A 6,068-nucleotide genomic window follows, 5' to 3' on the forward strand; every position below is an offset into this window, starting at 1 on the left:
GGCGGCGGGACGGGCCTCGCTTGCACCACTCCGGCACTTTGTGAGACCACGTCTGAATTTCCCTAACACGGTGTGAGATATAAATCTATCGCATCACGGTAGGCAAAAGTCCCAGCTCAATAAAGATTACTTTTCAGACTCTGCCGGAGGAGGCCTTGGACAAGGATACTCACAAGGCTGCTGCCTGCCTGCCTGCCAGCCAGCCAGCCAGCGAAAACAAGAAGTTAAGTATAAAATGTCAAACAAAACACCTGATGTTGTGCTTCCAAAATGGGAACAGCAGAGATTTCACAGGGATTGTGTTTATTGTATTGCTTTGAGGCTTTTACAGTGCACTTTGGACGGCTGCTCTCAGTGCTTGTACATAGATGGTGAAGGTTGGTCTCAGTGCTTGTACATACTGTAGATCATTGGTTCCTGTTGGCGCAGCCATATTCGTTGTGTGTAGTAAACTGGTTATATCATGTACGGAGGCAATCACTGCTCACATCGGTTTTTAGGCCGGAAAAGAGAAAGACTTTATTTGTGCACCAGTATTTATACAAATCATTACGCACAACGTACGTACAACGTATGACGTATGAGGTCACTGTTAACACCCCCACTTGATCTCATGCTGTATAAATCATATACTGCATATGCAATACACACCATATATACAATAACCTAACATATAAGCAATTTTAACAAAGACAATCTCATATCTTGATGGAGTTTAGAGCTTACATACCAAACATAAATTTCACAAATCTCTCCATCTTGAACTTTGTCATTGGTTTAGTCATAACATCAGCCACCATATCAACTGTAGGACAATATTCAATTATCACTTTGCCATCATTAACTGCAGAACGAACAAAATGATACCTTATATCAATGTGCTTGCACCTCTGGCGGCACACTGGATCTTTTGATAAGGCTATTGTACCTTGATTATCCTCAAAAATCTTCACTGGTGCATATTGACAATTATTTTCTATTCCATTCATCAACTGTACAAGATACAAACTCTCTTGGGTGGTCGCAGCCAGCGCCATATATTCAGCTTCACATGTTGATAAAGCAACTGTGGCCTGTTTCTTAGATTTCCAAGAAATTAGTGGACCATCATTAGTTAAACTAAAGCAATATCCTGTAATGCTTCGTCTGTCAGTCAAATCGGCTCCCCAATCTGAATCACTATATGCCACAAGTTTTAGATCTGTCTCACTTTTCCTGTAGCATAACTCATGGTCAATTGTGCCTTTCAGGTACCTCATCACATGCTTAGCTGTTACCCAGTGTTGTTCATTTGGTTCTGACAAATGCTGTGATAGCTTACTCACAACAAAGCTTAAATCAGGCCTAGTACAGATCATTATGTAAATCAAGCTTCCTACAACCTCCCTGTATGTTCTGGGATCAACAGGGTCAGCATCACTGTTGTATTCTAGCTTCTGTTCACATGGGGTTGACCTTGGATTACAATCAGACATGCCAAATCTTTCTAGTACCTTGGATATGTACTTCTTTTGACTCATCTTTACAACTCCTTCTTTCTGATCAAAATCAATGCCTAGGAAGTGTTTCAGCTTTCCAAGATCTTTCATTTTAAATTTCATAGCAAGTGTCTTCTTCACATCATTCAACAAATCATAATTACTAGCAGCAATAATTAAATCATCAACCCATATTACCACTATTGCTCTTTCTTTTCCGATTTGTTTACTGTAGACACAGTGATCTGCAGGGTTTTGCACAAAATCGCTCTTCATCAAATAATCACTCAGCATTTTGTTCCAGTTTCTACCGGACTGCTTCAGACCATACAGTGATCTATTTAGTCTACAGACTAATTTTCCTCCTGTCTTGGATTGCACTTCAAATCCTTCTGGTTGCTCTATATACACTTCACAATCAATAGGAGCATGCAGATATGCTGTCTTGACATCCATCTGATGCAGGTCTAGATCATACTGTGCGGCCATCTGCATAAGTGCACGTATTGATGTCAGATTTGCAGTTGGAGAAAAAGTCTCCTTGTAATCTATGCCCATCACTTGATTGTAACCTTTAGCAACATATCTAGCCTTGTAAGTTTCTGACTGATCTGCATTAGTTTTTACTGCATAGACCCATCTACCTCCTACTTCATGTTTACCTTCTGGTAGTGTAGTCAGTGTGAATGTATTATTCTCTCTAAGAGAATCAATTTCCTCTTTCATAGCATTAGCCCAAATATCTGCCTTGGTTGAGCTCATAGCTTCCTTGAAAGTTTGTGGTACATCACACATTCTGTAACAATAGTCAATAGTAATTGACACCTGATCTTTTGACTTTACTTCAGTAATGTACTCAGAGAGGTACTGTGGGGTTCTCCTATCTCTTTTCGGGTAGCGAGGCTCATTTCCCTCAATCTGAGTAGTATCATGGCTATCAGAAGTTTCCTGATATACCTCTGTCTGCCCTTGACTCTCATTGGTTACATCTGCACTTGATCTGCGGTCCACATATCTCTTCCCAAGAAAATCATCATCCAATATCATTGGGTCTGTCTGAGTTTCTCTCTCAACTATGTTCTTTGTGAGAAACTTTACAAGTCTGTGTTTCATAACTTTCTTTGTGTCAGGGTAGTACACTAGATATGCAGGGCTATTTTTATCATATCCTACAAAAACTCCCTTATCACATCGTGAGTCCAACTTCTTCCTGTCATGTTTGTATGCATAGCACACAGATCCAAAAACTCTCATTCTAGCTAGGTTAGGCTTCTTGCCCGTCAGCATATAACATGGAGTTTGCTTTGTTCTGCCATTAAAGCATCGGTTGCGTATCACTGCAGCTGTCATTACAGCATACGTCCACAACTCTTTTGGTAAGTTACTCTCAATCAACATGCATCTCGCCATATCAAATAGTGTGCGCCAATTCCTCTCAGCCGTGCCATTTTGATGTGGCGAGTATGGTGCTGAGGACTCATGTCTTATGCTATTCCTGTTAAGCAAGGTCTGAAACTCTTGTCCTGTGAACTCAGTGCCATTGTCAGACCTAATGCACTTCACATTCCCATAAGGCGCTACATCTGCTAGAAATCTCTCTGTAGCCTTCACTGTATCACTCTTAGCTTTCAGGAAATACACAAATACTGTACCTGAGTAGTCATCTGTAAAAGCTAGAGAATATCTGAATCCATCTTTTGCTATGGGGTCTATAGGACCGGCCAAATCTGTGTGTACAAGTTCAAGTGCTGCTTTTGCTCTTGTATCTGGTTCTCTGTTCCTGCTCTGAACAAATTTACCTTGTGTACATATCTCACAATTTAGTTTAGATTTATCAATTTTACCCTTAATCTCCATTCCCTCTACGACATTCTGCAATCTGGAAACGTCATCATAGTTACAATGCCCAAGTATTTCGTGCCAAGTTTGGATATCATAACAGCCGTTACAAAAATCCCCATTATCATCACCTTCATCACTTACAGTATTCAAGTAATAAAGTCTATTATGTTCTTTAATATCAAACTTGGTACCGCTCTTGTGGATGAGTTCATCATGGCCTTGTTGGAACTTGATTGAAGCTCCGTTGGCTGTCGCTGCTTTTACTGAAAAAAATGTCCTGTGGATAAGACGGGATGTACAGCGCATTCATCAGCTTGACCTTCACTCTTTTTCTTTCGCGGTTCACCAGGCTCACCTCCGCGTCACCCCTCTTGAGCGCCACGCCGCTTTCTCTGGTGCCGTCGGCCAACTCGATGAAGTGCTTCTCTGGCTGGAACTTCTCGTCAAACTTTTTAAACTTTCCGATGTCCGTGATTATGTGCGACGTTGCTCCCGTGTCGACCATCAGTCCTTTCTGTTTCAATCCGTTTAGCTGGATGTCGCTTGCCTTGAAAGCATATTCGTGTTCATTACTTTCTTCATCAGCTACTTGTTTTACGTTGTCTCTTCTTTTACGCCTGCAAGCTGTTTCGGAGTGTGTGGAGCTCTTGCAGTACCCGCACCATTGTGCTTGCCTTTTCTGCCGTTTGTTCGGACATGCCCGGGCCTTGTGTCCCTTCACACCGCAGTTGAAGCATACAACATCAGGGCCTACCGTCTTCTCTCTCCCTCTCCATTCAGGGGTCGAGGCACTCACTTTCATCACGTTGTCATCAGAGCTAGCACGAAACTTCTCAGTGTCCTCAAAACTTCTTAGCTTGGTCTTAAACTCTGCAAAAGCTAAATGTTCATCGCCCTGTGTAACGTGGATAACGAATGGCTTAAATGACTCTGGTAATCCCTTCAGAATCATGGCAATCAAAAGTCCATCACTCAGCCTCTCTTCAGCATTTCGCAATGCTGTAATGGCTGATTCTGCCCGAATAATGTAGTCCGTAACAGTCTCATTTGCAGTCTTTTGCAAGGACGTTAACTCTGTGTACAAGCTAATCACTCTGGGTTTTCCTTTACCTGCGTAATAGTTCCGCAATATCTGGAGAGCTTTTCTCCCATTGTCCGTTGCATCTCTCATGACAAGGGAAAGGCTTTTGTCATCCAAAAACTGAATCAATTCGGCATATACCTCCTCATTTTTCTTTCTGTCGTTCTCGACATAATCCTCCTCCTCGTTGTCAGAATCGGGCTCGTTCAGTATAGTGTCTTTCAGCCCCAGCAGACTCAAGTGACCTAAGAACTTTGTCTCCCATAACTCATATTTTTTCTCATCTCCGTCAAAGCACAATCTATACCACCGGCTTCCTACATCACGCCTGGGCCCATAACCTGTTGGCGCAGCCATATTCGTTGTGTGTAGTAAACTGGTTATATCATGTACGGAGGCAATCACTGCTCACATCGGTTTTTAGGCCGGAAAAGAGAAAGACTTTATTTGTGCACCAGTATTTATACAAATCATTACGCACAACGTACGTACAACGTATGACGTATGAGGTCACTGTTAACAGTTCCCAAAGACTGGGTCGGAGATTTTATTTGGGTCGTCAGCACAATTTATGTTGTGTAATAGGCCTAACTTATACCATTTAGCCAGGAAAGCTAACAGTTTTCTATTAGGATCTAGTTTGTTAACTACAGTCACGGCCCTATGTGCAATTTTGCATTTAGAATAGCTCTGAAACTGGGGGGCGAATGCGTCACAGAGGGGACAATGTGGGCATCTCACTCACAAAATGAAACATTTCTGTGGGGCGCCTGCCATGGACCTCGCAGTTGCAAAATGCAAGGGACATGAATCAGCCTTTTTGCATTTTTCAAACATTAACGGACACCATCTCTTCAGCTTGACCGATTAAAATCTAGTCAACTAAAGCAGACATCCGTATACCGGACATGGCTATTCAATTTGCGTCATAGGCTGTAGATATTTTCAATTGTAGATGCACTCTTTAAAGTTAATAGCAACCTCCTCACATTCCTTAATCAGGGCTCTCAAGTTTTGAAGTTTGCAAGGAGTGAGACTTTAGGCGTGTTCGACTTGAGGCAGATCTGTGCAGATCTGACTTGATGTGATGCATGCTGGGTTGAACACAATGCATACTGGGATGGATGCAATGCTTGCTGGTTAGAAATTCTGTCCGACTTCTGTCAGCCGGGGAGGGACTTACCACCGTGACACCATGTCACATGACCTTAAAATATCACGGGAGTCTTAGCCTGCAGTCAGATCTTGCAGTTGCCTTCCACGAGCTGCACGAGCTAAAACACCCCCTCATGACGTCAGTTCAAAGATGTGATAGGGCCATTTGGGAGGAATGTCCTCATGATGATTATGACGGGAGTCTCATGCTGCTTCCTTATGTTGGAATATGCGAAAATAAACAGAAATCGAAGGGATACCTTCTTATACGTGATTTCTGCAACAATGGTAGGCTAGCCTACTGAAAACGTTTGGATATTCTGTTATTTTCTGCTGTTGGCTAAATAGATAGACACACATATAGGGGAAACACTTGATATTGAATTTATGTGCTACAATGCAGGCCTGTTAACTGTATGACAACAGTGGTTTATTTAAACTACATCATAAGAATTTATTTCGTCAGTCATCATGCTCATTTTAATGAGTAAGAATGAAAGTTCTGCTGTGTT

Source organism: Alosa sapidissima, chromosome 20 (genome assembly GCF_018492685.1).
Source record: "Alosa sapidissima isolate fAloSap1 chromosome 20, fAloSap1.pri, whole genome shotgun sequence".
Lineage (NCBI taxonomy): Eukaryota > Metazoa > Chordata > Actinopteri > Clupeiformes > Clupeidae > Alosa > Alosa sapidissima.